This window comes from Calypte anna, chromosome 2, assembly GCF_003957555.1.
Source record: "Calypte anna isolate BGI_N300 chromosome 2, bCalAnn1_v1.p, whole genome shotgun sequence".
Taxonomy (NCBI): Eukaryota; Metazoa; Chordata; class Aves; order Apodiformes; family Trochilidae; genus Calypte; species Calypte anna.
In genome coordinates, this window is record NC_044245.1 from 123423001 (window position 1) to 123445407 (window position 22407).

Here is a 22407-nt window from a genome sequence, read left to right on the forward strand (position 1 = left end):
TGATATTATGACTTCCAGTTTAACCTTGGTCCCCATAACATCTGGATAAATATAAAATTACTATCTCCCTGTGATTCAAACCAAATGTTACCTTCATTAACTTTTATAAGCTTTTTTATTAAAGGAACAGCATAAAACTCCCCAGCACTTGTGAAGTTACAGCTAAACAAATGAAATCCATACTATTACTAAATCCTAGTATTAAATTCTTCACACTTTAAGATCTTCAGGGCAGAACTGAATTTTATGAGCTTTCTTTCAGATTTTTCTTGTGTGAATTTTTCTGTATTCACGAAGGGCATAGAATAGCTGAAGGTATTTAACGTCTTTAAAAATAGGTGTTCTGTTATTTGAGTTCTTATTTAAGAGAGTAAACTGAAAATAAGAGCAATATATCTATCTTTTGCCTATTTGGTAAAAAGCAAAATATGATTAGAAAATTATTTACAACTCTTCCTTAGAAGTAATATATTTATTATAACATGTAAAAGCTGAAAAGAAGAATGTCTGAGTCTTCTTGGAAATGGATCAATAATTTTAAAGGCTAACATTCAATTGTTTGCATTGCAACAAAGCTCAAAATTTTGGCAAACTTTCAAAATCAATATGAGTATTGGAAAACAGTTGAAACAGCTACAGGACATACAATTGATGAAGTCACAAAGAGACAATTACTCCTACCAGATTAAACTGTACAACACAACAAAATATACTTACTGAAGGTATGAGGCTGCTTGTGAGAAATATCTGCTTAATATTTTCCTCTGTATGTTTAGAGTTATTATTATTTTTACTCAATAATTCCAACAAAAATATCAGAGAGACCAAAGATGGAAGTCTAATAAATAGTCTAATAATAAGTCTATTAATCTTAAGAACATGTGTTATCTTCAATTTGTATGTAATCAAAGGTTTTAGTTTGGAACTGCTGTTTTGAACCAAAGGATCAAAATTTTACTTAGCAAAAAGCAGAAAAGAGGCAGTGGAAATTTTAAGAAAACTATTACAGTAAATCTGTTACTCTTAATTTTGAAGCATGGTCCAGCTTTAGCATCACCTGAAGCCTGTTTCTTCTAACTTAATGTGAAAACCATGGAGCAACCTGAAAATGCTTTCTGATGTTTTTTTGTGACAGATACCAGTCTCAGGACTGGGAAAGAAATGAGACATACTTGGCAAATTAGGAATTTTCTCCACAAGAATATGATCTCAGCTTAGTCTTGTGAGGTACTAGAGCTGGGCAAGGATGTCTGAAAGTGATATGTTGCATTAGGACTTGCTATTATGGGAATGGATTGTGGATTCTTCTAGTTGCTGGCACCATTCCCTTTAGATTTGAGTTTGCTTGTATTTGAGTTTGCTTGTATTTATTACATCAGTGCATTGCTTTCACATTCCGTAATTAACCTTGCTTGCTAATATATGTTGTAAAGTTTTCAGCATATGTTTGAAATAATTAATGTTAATTACTTCATGATCTTTGAGTGATCCACCAGGAACCAACACTTTGTTCCAAGAAAGAACATTTTCCATCTGAGCACACATCATTAAATACATTAGTCCACTAATCCTCATACCTTTATGCAGTTTCCATTTTCTTCTGCCAGGAAAAAAAAGCAAAAAGATAATTGTCTCAGAATGATTTTATAGGGAAGAATTCAAGGAATGCATTTTAAAACTTGAGAGCTGGAATTTCCCTAAGGGTAATGGTTAAGTAATGTCCTTGTTGTGCAAGCTAATAAAAAAATGTTTTGTTTTTTGAAATATGAATTGCTGTGTTAATAACTAGCTAAAAAAATGGGTGTTCATGCTTCATTTACCACAGCTTAAATTCTGTGCATTTCAGGATATGTCCCAAAACTTAACTTCCTAGTGGAAGCAACAGGAAAGCATTTAGAAGTGTTAAAATAATAAAGTAGAATAGCTGGATTTGGCATCAATCTTTACTGAATTACTGTATGTTAGAGTCGCTTAAGCTGCTAAGTTCATACCAATAAACAGAAACTCAAGTGCCTTCAGACTGAAAGAAGCTTCAGTGTCTTGCCTATGACTGCTCTCTACAACTCCTTGAAAGGATATTGTAGAGGGGTAGGTGTTGTCCTCTTAAGTTGGTAAGATGAAAAGTCCTGACATTGTGCCAGGGGAGGTTTAGACTAGACAGTATGAAGAATGCCTTTACTGAGAGAGTAGTCAGGCGCTGAAACAGGATGCCCAGGGAGGCGGTAGAGTCACCATCCCTGAAGGTATTAAATACGTGCAGATGAGGCACTTCAGGACATGGTCTAGAGGGCATGGGTTTTTTTTCTGGGTTGCCTTTTGGGATGGGTGATCTTAGAGGCCTTTTCCATCTGTGACAGTTCTGTGATTCTCATGAAGGTTCGTGTTCTGTTCTCAAGCACCACCTCTCCTGATGCTAATGGAGATGTTGAGCCTGAGACTCTTTGAAGCTCTCTCTAAGTCCAGCTTCTCCTTGACTACATCCTTAGAAGCACAGTTGGGAAAGACTAATCATGAAGCATTCTTGGGGAATGCTACAGGGCATGTTCACAGTGATGGAGAAGCACTTGCAGTATTCTCTATGTTTTGGTATCTGGGGAGCAGTTGTCATCTGGAGTGCAATATCAGACAGTGCCTTACCAGTTCTGCATCTAGGGCATAGGATAGACAACTACTGGTAAAATTATATGCCCTTTGTCCTTCCATCTACCAGTCATAATTCTTTCCATCAGAATTATTTCCAAACTGCACAGAAGACTTTAGAATCTGTACAAGTGTAAGTTTGTCTACACAAAAAGTAACTTCAACAGAACCCATATGTGAAATCAAATTAGGATATAGTCAGAAGACCATAAGAAATCAGTTAAAATCTGAAAAACTATAGTAGCTACTTTAGAATTGATCATACTGCTTTTTAAGCTATTAACTTAAAACTACTTGGCTGATTACTTACTCCTCTCTCAGTGGTAACCCCAAGAATGAGTCACATGCATGGAAGCAAAAAGTTATGAGAATCAAAAAAAATTACTTCCTCAAATAGTGTGTTCTGGCTGTCTAAACAAGTATCATGGAAGTGAATTTAAGCAGTAGTAGTGAATTTAAGCAGAAGTAAATGTAAAGTTTTCAAGGTTTCCTTTACTGAATTTCTTTCAACATGAGATAATCTCCTGATGGACTATTTTGCTTTCATTTGTTTCTGATAACTACTGTTACGTATTGGTAAAAGCCTTTTACAGCTTCTGCTCCTAAACGGATGAGAACATTTTAATTTTCATCATTTAATAATTTAAAAAAATGGAAAAGTAATTCTCTGTAGCATTTTTATTTACATAATCAATGTTATACTTAATTAAAATATAATTGAAAGAATTTAATATGGAAATATATTAAAATGTTCAAGTTTAACTACTTTTTCTGTGATTTGTGTTTATTTTCATCATCTGTATTTGTTTTGATAATTCACTATTTGAAGCATAGGTGTTCCCATCCAAGTGCACATCCTTCCAAGTGGAATTATCAGTGAAATATGATAGAATTGAGAATACTTCCTGTTTTGGCCATCTTTTTTTTCCTTTTGAACTTATTCTGTGCTATTAAGCAGTCAAAAGGGAACCTATGAATATAATTTATTTTACTCTCAATAGTGCACATTGAACCTGGAGGTATTTTTGTGTCATACAAATTGTACAGAGTACAAAAGAATGACAGTAGGTCACTATCATCTTAAAAGAAACTTAAAAGAAAATGAGGTGATCATAGCATCAAGTGGACAATCAGTAAATCTTACAGTTATGTTACCTAGATTAAATCTAAAACGTTACCATGAGGGCTTGTCTGCCCTAGAGGAGACAAATAGCTTATAAGCACTGGATGAAGTACTTTGAAACACTGGTAAATTACTTCCCAATCACATACAAATGTGCTTCTGTTTGGCTTGTTTTGCTAGAACTGTGTATATGAGCTCACTCAGAAAACCTGTTGTCTATGACTTGGTTTCTTCCTCAGAAGACAGACTGGTAAAAAATGCTGGAAATTCTGGTTTTGAAAATTTCCACACTGAAAAACTCCACTAACAAAGAAATGACTTATCCATTAGTATTGGTAAGTGGCCTACTTTAATTAATAAGTTGGCTGCAATTAAATGACTCAAAATCATTAAAAATATTTTAATTAAAATTCATATTTCATATAAATAAAAATATTTATTAGATTTTTAATGTTGAGGAGAAATTGATTTCTGTTTTTTAATTCTGAAGAAGTTCAAAACATTTTCAGAAGGAAGTTTTTTTTCAGTGGAAGACAGAGATTTTCAGAATAGCATCTTAGATTGCAAAGTGAAGTATACAAAACCGTGACTCACACACATTGGAATGTTCCCTTTCCTAAAAATGAAGGTCAAAAGAGATTAGATGGTTTCCTTCTTATGAGAACTATAGAGCAATTAGATGAACAATCACAATCAATATACTCCTTTGTTGCTGTAGAATAAAAAAAATCCAAACATTGAACAATATGTTCTGAGTGAAGTATTATGAGAACAAGTAATGCTATTTACAAAGGAAAAAAAACATCAGGTGTAAGGCTGATAATCTCAGTTATTTTTCTATATTTTCTTTCCTTTTTCAAACACATTTCTAGCAGGAATTCTCAATAGAACCTGTGACTGCACTTATTCTTTTTCCTTTTTAGGATGTACACTTTCTGCAGCTAGTCTTATGCATTTTATTAGGAGACATGCTTGATATGAAAAAAATCCACTGGTTTTGGTGGTTTGTGACACAGTAAAGTCTACAGAGCTAAGATTTGACATTAAAACAAAAAGATAAGCAGGCCGTAACAAGAAACTAAGATCTTTAAAATTAATGATATTGCTGTATGGTTATAATACAAATATTAAAGTTATTTATGGATACATAGCCTGGGAAAGGCTCAGCAAGGCCAAGATGCTACGGTTGACGATGATTGGATGATCAGCATACACCAGGCCTAAACCTTATATTAATGGAGGCTGATGATAGTCATTCTTTCTTGACTAATTCATGAACAAATCAGTTTTTACTACACAAGGTCTTGTGTTGTGTATTTCTTGTGTCTTCTTACAAAAACTTGTGCTCTGACTTGAAAAAACGAAGTGGTCATCACTGTCCTTGTTACCCACTCATATAACCTATGTTAAAAGTCATACAATTAAAAACCAGAGTAGGAAAGAATGATATTAATAATATGACTCAGAAATATGTTGGAAAGAACTTTTTTTCCCTTAATAAACTACTAATTGTAAACTTTGAAAAAGCAAGGGAAAGATATTCAAATATAAAATCTTTGTTTCCAACCATCATGATATTGGTAAAATTCATGTCAAATGTGTCTAGCCAATAACAATATAAATTGTATATTTCACATAATGTAATCTATGTGTTATTTTTATCATTTTTTTAATGAAGTCATGATTTAACACATATGGTCCCTTCTTTGTTATGCATTTGCTTGTCTATTTCCTTTTTAATATAATTTGATCACATTAAACAGAAGATATTATACCTGTTATGTCAAAGCAGACATAATTCTGCCCATTACTTAATGGGCAGAATAGTGTCAATTTTTATTAAAATGTTATTAATACACATTTATTTTAAAGTTTTTACAGAAAGAATTCCAGCATATTAATAGCTCTACCATATCTTTACATTACTTGCTCTGGATTTTAGAATGTTTCACATAAGAATCAGAGAAGTAATTTCTCTTGATTTTAAAATATCTTGTGACTCAAAAAAGAAAATGGTTTAAACTTCTATATATGTTCTTCATTAGTTAGTAGCAACAGTTCAGGGAAACTGAAATGGTGCTTCAAATTATGTTGGTGACCATAAAATGGAGTTGAAAGAGTAAATACTCCACACCTTGCATGCAAGGTATCTAATCCTTTGTGCAGACAGGTTGGTCTCTGCAACATTCATAATACTTGATGGTGCTAAATTTATCTCATGTATGGAAAGATTATACATAATTGGAAAAAATGGACAAGGCTTGTATGATAAGTAGCACTGAGTGTGTAACTGAAAAGAATAATTTATTTAACAGATTTAAAATACTCCTGATTTTTTATTCCAGCCCCCCTGCATGGGCAGGGACACCTCCCACTAGACCAGGTTGATCCAAGCCTCATCTAACCTACACTAGTGTCTCACCACTCCCACAGGAAATGTGTAACCTAAATCTACCCTCTTCCAGTTTAAAGCCATTACCTTTTATCCTATCACCACATGCCTTTCTAAAAAGTGCCTCTCCAGTTTTCCTCTGGCTCCCCCCGCACACAGACACACTGGAAGGCTGCTTTCACTTTTTTCAGGCTGAAAAAGCCCAACTCTCTCAGTCTGTCTTCATAGGAGAGATGCTCCAGCCCTCTGATCATCTTCATGTCCCTTCTCTGGACTCACTCCAGCAGCTCCATGTGTTTTCTCTGCTGCGGGCTCTGGAACTGGGCATGGTGCTCCAGGTGGGGAGAGGGAGAATCACCTGTACTTTTTTATTTTATATTGAAGGGATAGACTCAGTGCTCATGTTGTTTATAATGTTTCTGTATTCTTTATTTTCTCAGTAGCTCTACTGTTTGGTAATTGTACACCTCACAATGGGCCTGGTTGACTCCTGTCTCTTAGTACAAAGAAAGTAAATATATTACAGATTCTCAGTAAATGTATTACTTTTTCTTTTTCCCAGTAAATGTATTACTGTTACGCTAATTTATCTGACACCTTATACTTTCTGTTTTACATTTTCAGCCTACAGCTCACTCAAGTTCCTATTATAGCTTCTCTGTCCACTTTGAAAAGCGAAACTATCTGATCAGTAGTGACATGAGAAAAAGAGAGCCTCATTACAAGAGAAGAGAAGGATAGCTCAAGAGCCATAAAATTAAATGGGAAAGTATCTGATTTATCTGGGTCTTGCAAACTGGCATAAGTTTCAGCAGTTCTGACAGCTGGATAAGTTGCAGTTACTAGCATTTAGGTCTTTTATGATTGTCCTAAATTGTAGTAGATTAAAATATTTGTGCTTTACCAAGGAAGGCAAGAGCTATAATGGGCCTGGCTTTCTAAAATTTATTTCTTCTGCAGCAGTGTTTTTTTCTGAAGGTTACATAGTTTACTTCTGTCTATATTTTCTCTAAGGTTCCTTGAGATTCAATGCCTGCACTTATTTCTGCCTGACAGGCTAGGATGAAATCATTCCAATATATTATTTGTTTTCTCCTGACTGAGCTCCAGTGAATACTTGGCTCAAGCAAGGAGATGACAGTATGGCCTCAGTTAATTCACCCTTTATGGTTTGTTGGCAGTCACGTTGAGATACTGTAAGTTCAATTTAATGAAAACCCATTGCTTCATCAAGTTCTATGTCTGTCTAAACAGAACTGAAACCCCTTTTGTTCAATGAAACAGAGTAAGAAATGTTAATAATAAGGATGTAATGCTGTCTAGGGAAAAAAAGGGTATTTACTTGCTGTACTCTTTTTCTCAGGATGTCATAGTGATTCTTTTGAAATTGCTTTTCTTTGGCACAACCTTTCTCTCTCACTCTTGAAAAATTTAGATTTTTCATTTCCTGAGGTGCAGAGACTGATTCACTAAGATTTTAAATATTCAGACAAACTCTGTAGAGTTTTTCTGGATAGCTATTGCTTGTCTGTAAGACTTTCAATAAAACTCATTTCTAAGACTGAGAAGTGGAGGAGAAATCATGGCTAGAACAGCATAAATATTAATTAAATCAAAGTTTCTTGATTTGTCAGAATCCCAGTTGGCCTAATGAAGTGCATCCTTGTTACTGGGAGCTGACAGATAATATCTCTTATCATCTTTCTGTGAAAGCAGAGACTGAGTACTGACTTTCAATGGTACATGGATTTTGCCATCTGGTTGGGACCCAAAAAGTGAGTAAATTGGGTAAACAACATAAATAAAGGTATCACAGTTAGGGAAGAGTAGTTAAAATGACATTTATTATATGAATGGAGCTAACAAGGCAGAAGGATGCCTAACTTCATTAACAAAGTGCTGATACTGCTAAAAGTTATAATTCTTGCTGATATGTTCACTACCACCTGCCTCCCTGTACAAAGAAGTAAATCAAGTAAATCATGGTTATACAGATTTTAGAATATGTGGAATTTAATCTGTATACATCTAAGACTAAATACTGGCTTGCTTATAGTCCAATATTTTGTCTTGGTCTCTCTTGATTCCAGTGGAGTTCAATGCATAAATTATTAGCTAGCATTAATCTGTATAATTAAGCCTAGAAGGAAAATGGCTGAGAAGGAGTATATGATTTCTGAGAATATTTTTTCCATTTCTCATTCTGACAGAGTCAGGAACTGTAAAAAGGAAAGAAGTAATGTATTTCATGCATGCTTTTCCACTTTTACTCAAGAAATTTTCTTCACTTGTCTTTTCTTTAGGTAGATATATAGTTTTAAGGATCTTAATAGTAGTTCCCTAGTCAAGAAGAGACCTGTCAGTGGTTTCCTTTGCTAACCAGCAATAGTTTTTCATCAGAAAGTTGGTACTGTTAGTATACCTTGAAAGTATGCCCTGTAGTTGTGCCCCTGTACTCAGCATCTCAAGTGCATTGCTCAGTTCTGGGCCCCTCCCTGCCAGAAGGACATTGAGATGCTGAAGTTCAGAGAAGGACAACCAAGCTGGTGACGGGTCTGGTGAATAAGTCCTATGAGGAGAGGCTGAGGGAATTTGGATTGTTTAGTTTGGATAAAAGGAGGATGAGGAGAAACCTTATAGCTCTCTACAACTACCTGAAAGGATGTTGTAGGGAGGTGGATGCTGGCCTCTTCTCTCAAGTCAGCAACCATAGGATTAGAGGAAATGTCCTCAAGTTGCACCAGGGAGGGTTTAGACTGGATCTGGGGAGGAATTTCTATGCTGAGAGAGTAGTTCATTATTGGAATGGGTTGTCCAGGGAGGTCGTGGAATCACCATCTCTGGAAGCATTTAAAAACTCTGCAGATAAGGCACTTTGGGACATGCTGTAATGGGTGATACAGATATTGATATATATATTTTACTTGGTGGTGGAGGGGTATTGTTGATAATTGACTGCAGTGATCTTTGAAGTCTTTTTCAACTGTGACAATTCTGTGATTCTGTGAAGTCTGAGTAAGTTCCACACAGTCACACAGAACAAACATAGCAACTCTGGATTACCCTGGTTACTTCTTTTCCATTAAAATTTAGGAAACAAAGGCAAACACAACCTGTTATGGCTTGGGAATTAAATACAAAAGATCTAAAGTACATTTCCACAAAATTTTATGTGAAATTTAAAATTATTAGAATTAGTAATACTCACAAACAAATAATAACAATAAAAACCAAAAAAAACAAACACACAAAACCAACAAACCAAACAAAACCAAACAAATGAAAAACCTGCACCAATGAAAAAAGCAACTGTACAAGTTAAAAGATTTTGGAATACATTCTCATTGTTGTGTTCAAGAAAATTTAGCTGGGCAAATGCTGTGGATGCTAAAAATGTATATTGCTATCCTAAGAAAAGATAAGATAGCATCCCATTAAGTCACCATCCATCATGGAAATTCATATTTATGGACTTCCTTGTTGCAGTCTGTGGCTCTGGTACACACTTAGTAAGCAGATTTTAGAAAAAAACAGAGTCACAGTATATTTATAACCTCCGTAGGTCATTGATATGATGTGTTGTTATAACTCAGATGTTTCTGCTATTGGATGGCTGATTTAAGAGATTATTTCAGTGTCCAACATGCACAGTGAAATCATCCTCCAGGTAACCCTGTGAAAATACTGCTGCAACTGATCGTGTGCAGAAATTCGGTGATGTTTTCTAAGTAATCTGTTTGCATTTATATTCTTCAATCTATTAATTTAAGACTGAGACACTCAAATCTTTAATAGAAAAGTAAATTAAATAAACATTGAAACCAAGATTCACTAAAAAGAAAGTGTTTGCAGTGTCTTTTTATCCTGCTAGAATTTCAAATGAAGAAGCAAAGGTAGGAAAATATAAAAAATATGCCAGCTGTGTGCAGAATGCATCTACAATAGCAATTTAATTTGGATCAGCAAAGAGCTTTGGAAAGGAAACTCACAATTCTTTTACTTACCCTACTTCTTTTGCATCACAGAGTGTTCTTGAGACATGGATTCTTTTTGGATGAAACTTCACCAAAAGCTCTGCATTGAGGCAGTCTTTAGCCTTCAGTGAAAGTCCGTCCTTGGCAATGGTACAGAGCTGCTCCAGAATAAGTGCTCCATGTGAGATCTAATGAAACCTTTGTGGTGTGGATGTCAAGTCTTAAGCACCCAGTCTTCTACTCGCCTAGCCTGTGTCTTTTAACTAACAGAGAAAGTCAGAGAAAGAAGTCTTTTAATTAACTCTTAAAACTTTTCCTGCAGTATTACTATACATAGGAATGCTTCCAGTAAGGTTATTGCAGTCTGTAGATTGACTTAACCCCCTTAGAAACAGCAATTTACATGGATTTTTGATCTGAGGCAGTCTTTGGGAAATAGATTTCATGAAGTTCATATGCAATAGAGTTTAATAAACTCATAGAGATATTCCTTTGTATTTTATGTTTGAGAAAATTTGTGAAGAAGGGAAAAGGAAAAAAAATGAATAGACACATAGAATTATTTCTCATCTAACCATTAGAGATTGTTTGGTTTTAAATATGTCTACAGTAACATATGAGGAAGAGGTATAGGAAGACGATTTTTGGGTTTGAAGTTTTTCATCCTTGAAGCGCAGAATGGGGATGAAAAGGAAAAATCATTCCTTTGTGAAACACCATAGAATTTGCTCTTGAAGTACACATGGGAAATTGCTTATTGCCATTAAAAAAACAGAATGCAAACATGGCTTCTCTATTGAGTATTACCTCATTTTTTCCCTCTTCAGATTTGAAGCATATTTTTTCAATAAAACCTATTTGTGTTCTAGAAAATAAAAAACTGTGAAAATCATCTTTGTCCATAGAGCTAGATAGTGTACTTACTATCCACAATAGCTTATTACTATTATACAAAGACCAAGTCAGCTCAAAACACTGATGCCAGCAGCTGTTATAACACTGAGTTATAACATCATTACTCTGACAAGAGTCTGCTGATAGATTAGCATTAATAGGATCATACTGAACCAGCCTCTTATATTAAACAAAACAAATCCTTTGCAAGGATAAAATGGCTCAAGAGTTCACAGGCAAAGCAACACATCTTAAATGATATGAAATAAAAGAAGCTAAATCAGGTAAAAAGGTTTATGTGTACATATGTGACAAATAATATGGGAGACAAATACCTACTTGCTTTGTGATGGTTTTCTTCATCTTATGCGTAGAAACAGTTGTTGTTCTGTGGTTATTTCAGTTAGGTAGCAAAATCCACTATTGAACTGAAAAGTCACAAAATAAAGCAGGCAGGTAGAAGTTTCCTGGGTAAATTTTAAACTGGCACAGAAACTAGAAAGCTATGACAATGTCTCACTTCTTTAGAAGATGAGATACTCTGCAATGTGAAAACCAGAGATGAAGAATGCGGCCAAAATGCACCATAATATCCGTAATACTCTCAGCTTTGTCAGGAACAAAAGAGTGCTTCTTTCACAGGTGCTTTTGATCATCCTGAGTTCATTAATTTCTGTGTTAGAATTCTGAGTCCACGGAAGGGATGTGTCTTTGCAACAAGCTGTGTTTAGTTAAACTTGTTTCAATTTTGTTGTGAAGGTACATATCTTTTATTGAGAAAGCGAAGCTTTCAGGTGCAAGGTGAATTAGGTGTTAGCTGTATTAAAAAGAGATTTTAGACTCAGTAAAAATAATTTCTTCTCACTCTTGCTCTTCCTCTCTCCGTGATTACTTTGTGCTGCAGTCTTATACTAAAAATATAAAATACGCCTAAGGAGGCCTCAGTCATCCATAGTGAAGTCACAAAAATACGTATGTAACTTCTATAAAATGGTAAAAGTGAGATTGGATAGCTCATTAAGAAACCTTTCATGGGTCAGTCAAACCTTCTACTATTTGACAGGCAAACTTGAGAAATTCCTTTGAACTGCAGAGGTGCTGCTCAAAATAGAGTAAATGTCCAGGTAAATCTTTGAAGACTGACTCAAAGAGTTTTGAAGTAGAGAGATGCCTCAAGGGTCAATTCCAAAAACTGAGGGAAAGAAGACAACATTTTTCAAGAACTGAGGAGGAGAATTCAGCACTTGTCCTTTGAGTGATTTAGATTTCTAAAAGAGCCAGGAGAGACAAACAATCTAGTAGCTGCTTTGTAAAGCAGGATACCAGTGTTTCCCTCACCTTCACTTGGAAAGAGAGTTATCAGTGTCAAGGCTACTCATGAAAATATATCTACTATTGTGTAAGGGTGAGCTTTGTAAATAAATAAATCAAACAAAGAAAATACCTCACTCATGTTTCTGCTTCAAGTTGTAAAACAATCTAAGGCCACCAAAGTGTAATATATCTTGAGAAAGGGAAAATATGTCCTGTATTACCAAGAGACTGGAACCTTACAGCTTGGAATACATATTTGAGAACTTATCACTATTTGATCAATTAGGTTTTACAAGTGTTGATTAAGAAGTCATACTTAATAGGCAAATAAAGAAAATTAGGCAAATTAGGCTATTGACTTCTTATACAGCTTTCATTAAAAGTCAGTTTTGTTGCAAAAGAAGCTTCATATCAAATGGGCAAAAAATAAAAATGATACATTCTTTTCACCTCAACAGAACACCTATGCACTTCAAAATGTGTTCTAGTATCTTAGAATTTATTCTCACTGGAAAACAGTCTAAACAGGGAGCAGCTAGGGGAAAATGAAAAAAGTGCAGTAAAGAAGCAAAATGACTCAGAATTCTTACTGAATCTAGTATTTTTGCTATTATATTAGTTTTTACTACTTATCTGTACAAAATTGGAATTACTTGGATTTTAATGAAAACACAAGTGGGAAATGCAGAAAGCTAAGGAATCTACAGGGTATTTCTAGCACTACAGATAGCTTTAAATTCATAATTAATCTTGGATAATAAAAAATAGGACTACGAATATCTGTGAGAACCCCTTACTTGATGACTGGCTAAAAAGTTTGTCAAATACACAGCTGATTGCTGATCAACTGTCAGATATATTTGATATGTGTCAATATATATGTCAGTGTATATGTCAAGTATTCTCTGATATATGGTAGACCTTTTCTTTAAAATGTTCAATGATGAAGTTTCTGCTATTTCCTCACATGAAATATTTCAATGTTTGAGTATCATTAAACTGTTGCTTCCAGTATCAAAGCTAAATCTCCCCTGCTGCAATGTATCTAATTACTCTTTGTGATTTCCCCCAAAAAACAGAGGGAAGCAGTTTATTACATCCCTCTTTGCAGAAACTTTTTAAGTATTTGAAGGTTGTTATCAAACGTCCTTTCAGTTTCCTCTTCTCTAGAGGATAGAAACCCAAATGTTTCAGTATCTTTAATAGGTTATATTTTATTGACCCTCCAATGAGCTATATTTCCTGAAATAGTATCTTGAGGACATGGTAAGCCTATTTTTTTAATTGGAAACTCAGAAGACAGTGGGATTAGTTCACTCATTCACTCAAAGGTAATTACCTGATATTAGATGTACATACCTGGTTTCAGATATAAGCAGGATTAATCCCCAACAGACTCCATATAAGATATTTTCTCCTTTTCCCATGAAGTAATGAGTTACACCACAATGATAATGATTTCATAACATATGCACATCTGCCATTTATTTTGTTCTGTTCTTGTAAAAGTAGAAAAATGAGTCGAAAGTACAGGTAGTGTGAGAAGTTATGCAATGACAAAAGGAAAACACTTGAAATAGGAGATAGTTTACATCATTTTATTAATATGTAACACATCTGCCTTGACACTGAAAGTAGTACATGAGTCAAAGGTATCCCTTTTATACTTGAAAACTGTAAACCAATCAACTTTTTCTTCTCATTTTCTCTGCTTTTGCAGAGTTTGCTTTGGCCCCTTCCCCTTTCCCTTTCCCTTTCCCTTTCCCTTTCCCTTTCCCTTCCCCTTCCCCTTCCCCTTCCCCTTCCCCTTTCCCTTTCCCCTTTCCCTTTCCCTTTCCCTTTCCCTTTCCCTTTCCCTTTCCCTTTCCCTTTCCCTTTCCCTTTCCCTTTCCCTTCCCCTTCCCCTTCCCCTTCCCTTCCCCTTTCCCTTCCCCTTCCCCTTCCCCTTCCCCTTCCCCTTCCCCTTTTTCTTCCCCTTCCCCTTCCCCTTCCCTTCCCCTTCCCTTCCCCTTCCCCTTCCCCTTCCCCTTCCCCTTCCCCTTCCCCTTCCCCTTCCCCTTCCCCTTCCCCTTCCCCTTCCCCTTCCCCTTCCCTTCCCCTTCCCCTCCCCCTCCCCCTCCCCCTCCCCCTCCCCCTCCCCCTCCCCTCCCCCTCCCCTTCTCCTTCCCCTTCCCCTTCCCCTTCCCCTTCCCCTTCCCCTTCCTCTTCCATTTTTAAAGCTTATTTTTAAAGTAATTACTTGTTTTACAACACATACCTGCAAATATCCCCATTTTAGCCCAGATCATGCAACTTTCTGTTTCTTTTCTAGATTAACCCAAGATTTATTCTGATATATGGCAGCTCTCCCAAGCTGGAGAAAGTTCATCTTGGGAGCTCTGCATATATTGAGAGCTGGCAGAAGGTAAAGCCTTGGAGCAGCTTCACTCGGTCCTGGTAAGGAGAGCAGCAGCTGATGGGACTGTCATTATGCTTGTTAATGCTCTCATCTTAGCCCAGGAGCTAAACCTGGAGGATATTCTGCATAAATTCAGCTGTTAACCCAGCTACTCTCTGATAGGTAGGACAACAGAAACAAGGTCAGTGCTATCTTTAGTTTTATGTCTGTCCCAGCCAGAAGAAAGCTGTAGAGGGATCTACATGGAGTGTTCCACTGGTTCCACCTGTCAAGGTCATGCCTAAGCCTGGAATGCTTTCAGTTTGCTGAAAGTTTTTTCTCCTCCTATTCCTTCGCCCTCCTTCATCTCAGGGAGTGGAATATGCGTGATATGCTCTGTGAAAGCCTAGTTTTGACCCTTTCACTCCTGGGTTGGAAAGGCGGAAAGGTAGTAGCTAGAGAACAGTCATTAGTTCCAGCTCCTGTAAGGGTCAACAGCCAGAGCTGAGCAGATTCTTGTGTGTATCAAAGGCAGCAGAAAGAACAGATGAAGTAATTCCATTCTCCCATTAATGTCCAATTTTCACTATCTTCCTGAGATGAAGGGCAGAGAATTGAAAGAACTTCTTACCTCTCTTCCTTCCTTCTTGCTTCTTTGGATTCTTTTTCAGTGCCTCTGAGGAGAGGGAGTATATTTATGTTTGTCTGTTCAGGACGTAGTAGAGAAGAAGCAAAACCTTTTCTAAAGAAAACAAGAACAACCAATAAAGAACAACAAAACTAAATCAAACTAAAAGCTTCATTATCAAATCCCCCCAAGCTTATTATTGTAACTTCACCAGCTTGAAAAACCAAAGGATAATTATTTTGCTTGACTGAACTATGATGTTTCTACACTGACTTCTATGATCTTGCTGCAGGCTGACAGGCAACACAAAAAAAATGAAGCTTGTGTAACAATAAGTCAATCATTCATAGTCCTCAAACCAGGACTGTGCATGTGAAGTAGGTCTTATTTGCACCCTTATTCCATTTTATGTCATATAATTTAAAAAATGCTAAGTAATTTTCTAGCCTCTTCAAATCTGTACTTTACAAATGTAACTGGATGCCTGCATAACCAAATTGAGGGTGAAAGTTCAGTCAGAAAAGTATCCATAAGTTCAGAAACTCTCTTTTTTTTAGCAAATATTCTCTACTTTGATGAATTAGATATTTGAGTATAGAAATATAGTTGTACTACATTAATTGAAAAAGGTTAGCATTTCTCTCAGGCCACTTGAGAGCAAACATCCTTATTAATGGCGTATTTCCTAAAGAGCCCTTTTCTGGGCTTACCAGAATGTATTCTGCATAATGGTCTTGCGGTGAGGATACTCTATCAGGAAAGGCCATATATTTTTTTTAACATACTTATTTAGGGGCTTGCTATCACTAGCTTTTTCATAAAAACTGTAAAATCTTGATACAATGTTTTTGACACAACCTTTGTTATTTTTGGAAAAAAACATCAGCTACTTTGTGAAAAAAATGAAACAACTTTGTGTCTTGCACATTTTCTTTGAACATTCTGTTGTTAGAGAAATTTCATCATGGAAACTTTATCTTTGTTCTTAAAACAACTGAAAAGCAAACTAACTGAAAAGCAAAAAAAAGTGTTTTCCCTGTAACTTCAGAAAACAGTATTGACTGAAAAGCCTTGCACCAGAAAGAGTCTACAGTGCAGTTTTATCTTTCAGTTTATGTTGGGAAATATCAGAAAACTGATACTTAGTTCTTATTTCAGGCAGAGGCAGACAGTATCAAAAATCAAAAACAATAACAAAAAAACCCAGTTTTCTGTTGTATGCATATTATTTACTATTATAATCCACTTTAGTTTGAAAATCTAATTTTGTTTTGTTTTGTTCTGTTTTGTTCATGCCATTGTGGTACAATGATGGAGGACTGGATAATATATAAAAAAAATTCTAAATGCAAGTGAATTGCAATAAGTACCTAACTTTTGGACTATACAGTCATTGGGTTTTCTCTAGCCATGTCTAAGAATAGGGTAGAGTGAAGTAAAGGCTAACAACTACTCTGTCAATTTTACAGGAAAACAATAGCTTTCTTACTTTTCTTGCATCGTCCTTTCATATAATCCTTTACCCCTGTGTAATGAGACATGAGAGAAATTGTAAAGACTTTATTGGTTCCAGAGCTGTCACCTGAATTTCTCTACTTCCCTACTTGTACAAAAGGAGTATAATCCAAAAAAGGCACTGGATTAATACAAATAATGTATTAAATTGCTTTTTATTTTATCACTTATTATGTCTGTATAAAGCCCTAAATATTTGCAAATATTTGTTCCATGGAAAAAGCTACCAAAATAACCACAGTTGCTCTACTCATGCAAAAAGACACGGGAAAAGAGAGGCTTCTTAAGAGAGAGGAGAAACATCCTGACAGCTAGAGGGAGTGGGACAATGCAGATACATCTCTCTTCCAGAGAAGATGACTGCACATCATGAACCACTCAGGCTGCTGACCAATCTTTTGGTCCATGATCCATGGGTTTGGTTCAAACCCATGATCAGCAAAAGCTCAGTGATACACAGGCCAAAGCAAAGGGAGAACCTTCAAGCCAATGCAGCCATACTTGTTTGGCAATGACAATCTAAATGTTTTCCAAATTGAAGATTATAAGTAGTTTTGATAAAAGACTTGAACTCAGGTATGCCTGCATTTAAACACATTTAGAGATAAGATGCATTCTCAAATAATAGAACAAAATCATGCATCCTACCATTCAAAAATAAAAAAGCTTTTAAGACACCACTTTTCATGTTAGATAAGGGATATCGAAAGACCATAATGGGATTACATTTTAATCCACAGGTAAGAGCAGGATTCATATGAAAGAATTCTAGCTATAGTTTTACTAAGCTTCCCTCTTACTTTCAGAGATAACCTAGCAGGACAATATCTGACACCTGATACAGTAACAGAAAGGATTTCTTTTCATTTTATATATTTGACAACAAGGCTAATGGAAGAGCTGTGAACTGAGCAGTTTTGAAAAGTTCATTCTCTGCAGTTTATGAGTTTGTTTAGAATATACTTTCAACAAACAGTAAGAACATACTTCTAACCTACCTGATTTAAACAGGTTTAAGAGTTCTGAGAAATCTAGGAAACTTAATGGTCTTGATGTAAAAATGAATTAGTTATGGCTGATATGAAAAGCAGCATTTTAACTATGCCTGGGATAAACAGACCTCTTACTAAATAAGCCTTCTGAAGTTTTTTCTTGCAGTTTTGAGGGAATAAAGGGGATTTCATAGTTTTCCTGTGACACTTTTACAGCTTAGCCGTTTGGGTGGACCACAAAGCTAAGGACAGAATTCTGCACAAAGGGAAAATAAAGGGAAATAAAGACCAGAGACTTTACGTTAGAAACTGAAAACAATTGGATACAGATTTATTAACAAAGGGGAAAGGTAATAACATAAGGGATGAAGTAACAAAGAATACAAATGTATAAATATATATACACACAATCCAATAGATATGAGCTCTGACAAGCATGTGGTGAGCTGGGGGTAAAGAAGCACAGGTGAACAGCAATACAGCCAGCAGTGAGTGGAAAGAAAAGAGAAGGAGCTGCCTGACCTTCCACATCTTTATAGAGTATGGGCAGGAAATGGGAGGGAATAGATCCCTCCCTTTGTGTTCCACCCCTCTCAGAGTCTGAAATCCCTCCTTTAATTCTTCCTGTACAAATGATGACACTAAGCAATCAGACCAGCAGCATGTATGTGCTAAATATCTGAACATATGAAAGAAAAACAATAAAATTTCTAAATTTCATCAGGCTGGAATAAGTTCTGTGGCAAATTAGAATACACAGAGATTATAAAAACCACATTTGAATTTGTAATTGATAGTCTTTAGCATGCAATTTTCATTTCACATGAATGACATGAAAAGAAACCCTCTAATATGAGAGATCCTGCTTCACTTAATTTCAATTATTTTTTTAATTTTCAAAGTCTAAGATGCAGTTTTACTCTTGTTAAAAAAAAAGTGAGTGCTACTAATTTCATTATTTCATTATTAGCATGCATGTATCTCATTTCCAAAATAACCTCTAGTCTTAAGAGTTACTGCTTAGAGCTTGTCTTGTATTGCTAAAATTAATGGTATAGAAAAGCAATTGTAACTCAGATTGTATTTTCACTCCTGTTTTATACTAAATCTTCACAGTGGAAGGTAAGAGAAAGATGAAGGTCTTTGCTATCAATACAAGTTTATGAAAATTCAATTTATTTATTGGTTTATTTAAGTAGACAATTTGCTACATTTGATGTGAAACTAAATGGTCTTTATTACCCTTGTTGCTGGATTGTCAGTGAATGTCCATGTAAGACAAAGTAATCTGACTTTTGTTTTTAGTAATAGAGGTGCAAGGAACCTGGACAGTTCCAATGAGGCTCCACACAAGAAAAAAAAAGCTTCTGTGCTGTCACACACACCTGATAAAGAATCATACCATAATAATACAGAGATCACTTGTTAGGTACCTAAAATGAATAGGTGGGAAAATACAGAGAAAAGTCCAGCTATTGTTATTCCATTTAAATAATATTTTAAAGGAAAAAGGTAAGCATATTGATGTAATTGATGTAATTGTAAACATATTAGCAAGTAGACTGCATAATAATAAAAAATAATGATAATTTGTTTCTATTTAAATACAAGTATGGCCTTTCACTTTTGGCCTTTGTTAGTTGTAATAAACTATAATAGAATTTTATATTCTTCAAGATAGTTAATAACTTTGTACTTCTTAGGTTGAAGGGCTTTTGTACCTGGCAGTGAAAGAGATTTAAAGGTTAATAACAGATAGTGACTAAAGTAATTTTTATTTTTCAAGAGGATTTTGTAGGTTTCTTACATCTTCAAGGACAGTAGAAAACATCATAATTGTTACAGCTGACCTCTTACCATAGAATTTCAGAGTAGTCATAGTAAGAGCAAACCTATAACCCTTTTCTAAGCCAAAAATATATTTAAAGAAGCTTATCTACATTTTATATAGAGACTTCAGGTGATATAAAATTAATCTCATTACTGTATATATCATTCCAGTTGCTAAACTCTAATAATATATGTATAACTTATGTCCATCCGTACTTTAAATTGTTATATTTTCTTATGTTTTGCTATGTTTAGTTTCCCTATAGGATGTATCCTCTAAATTAAAATTAACTTTATTAATATTTTGTTCTTTTCATCACCATCATGCATTCTTGGCATCTCTATTTATTTATTTACTTACTTAAGAGGAATAATTTTCAAATAAATGCTGGGCCTGAAATACTTCGTCCAACTGTAATGAGAATACCTGTGCAGGAAATCAAGAGCCAGGAATCTGATGTTGTAGCTTAATGTGACACCACAGAATAATTCCTTAATTTGATAAATTCAGTTATTTTGGACCAGGTCTGTGGCATTTTTGGAATTTAAAGGTGCCAAAGGGTTATGCAGTTATGATAAAGACAAACAGTATACTAAAGAAGCCACTCAGTCTCGGAAGAAATGACTACATTTTCAGACAAACAGTGCATGGCTTGCATTCCTAAATATGGGAAGAAAAGAGTCTTGTATAATGTTTGCAAACTGCAATATTGGCAGGCTTAAGCTTGCTTTATGTTTGGTTTGATTTGGTTTGGTGAAATACCTTGGGTTTTCAGTATGCTAAAGTAAACAAATTGATTTATTGCCCACTCATGCTTCATATTAAGCATTTGAGTAGAGTCATTGACATCACAAGATTAAAGTTAAATGTATGAAACACATCTGGATGACTCAAGCAATTACTCTGAGCTTATAATTAATAATTTTACTTAAAACTCTCTCAGTTTCTGTTTTCTATTGAGGAATGAGCATTCCAAACTCTAGACCTTGATTTATACTACCCAAGATCAGCCCATGGATACTTCAGTGTTTCACACAGCTCTTGATACCTGTTTTACAGGGTGTTTGACAGTCTGGTAACTCTGAAATTAAAATGATTATCCATAAAAATGCATAATTGACTTGAATATGGACAAAAAAGTTACTGTTTGAACATCAAAGTTTTCCTAGTCATCATATGACCAGCATTTCTTCTATCCAAGTATTTACTACTAATAAAACCATAATTCTGTCTATAATTAGCCTGAAATCTTCTCACGTCTTACTCTTTCACATACAAATACAATTTCCCTACACACTTCTACTGCACAGGAAGGGAACTATTTGACAGCCTTCTTGATTTTATGAAAGATAGAACAGGTGGTGTGTAAGTTCTCATACTTCTCTGTCACAGTTCTGTTCTCAAAGGATTGCCACAAGGGGAAAGTAATGCTTTCTAACTTCATTCAACTATTGCTAATGATATTGAGACTGCATAAAAGAGAGAGCCTGATGATGTTTCCTTACTAAGAAATGAAGGAGAAGACAACTTCTGCAATATGTGTAATGCAGTGTTGGTCTAATGTGTCTGAGTGAAGAGTTGCTTTGGACATGTAACCTGAAATAAAACGTCTTTGTTCTTGCTGCTTTAATATCACTCAGTTATCCTTAAGAATCTGCTTAAATGAAGAATGCTGTATGGAATGATGTTTGCTTACCCGAAAGCTATTGTGTACTTTCTATGCTATCTCTAATAAAATGTGGTAAGACACTCATTAAAGTTTGGGTTTTGTGTCTTTCTTCACACATTCATCTCACCAAGGTTCACCCAGTGATCTGTGAGGCAAACAATTCTGCCTGTCAGCTTTCCTTACACATCCAGGAAAAATGAGCACAACAGAAACTGACTTCAAGCAATATTCACTTCTGATTTGTTACTTTTCATCCCAGACTTGGGCTATGCCCCATTACTTCCTATACACTGTTTCAGTGCTTGAATCTGTCAGAAAAAAAAAAATGGTGAGGAGAAGAAATTTTCTAGTAGAGCACTGCAGCCAGGGAACAGATTTAATTTATTTGAAGTCTTTAGCCAAATAACTGTTTGTTTGGAAAAGATTAAGTACCTATACAGATAAAAAGCATTCTCCAATTAAAAAAAAAAAAAAACAAAAAACCCCAAAACCAAACAAAAAACACCCATACAAATAATAATAATACAAATAATAATAATAAAAAACCAAAACCATAGCAAGCCAAACAAACAAACAAAATAAAAACAACCTAGATCTGAAATATGAAACTTGTACATATCTGAAGTTTGGAAAACTCAGTAATTTGCAAGGAATTTTGACACCCATGCATTGAAAAATTTCAGATTGAAATATTTATGCAATCAACTAGGAAAATAAAGGTGAATCATCAGCAGCTCATGCTCATAAAGCTATATTGAGATGTACTCTACAAATCTGAGAGATCAGAAAATTAATACCAGAAATGCAGTATCTCACTGTGATAGTTTATCTTTCCTCAAACTACTCCTGACTGCAGGAGTAATTCCTAACTGTTCTTCAGTTCTTTTAATGGGAGAAAGAATTTTGTAGGCACCTCATCTAAGTTGGGCTCTGGGTGGCACTTAATTTTTGCATACGGGAGTAGATAGCAGCTGTGTCTTCTTAACCAGTGGTTAAAACCATCACATTTTATAGTAAATTTAAAGTAGTTAAGAGCAATCACTTTCCTGTTTGCACAC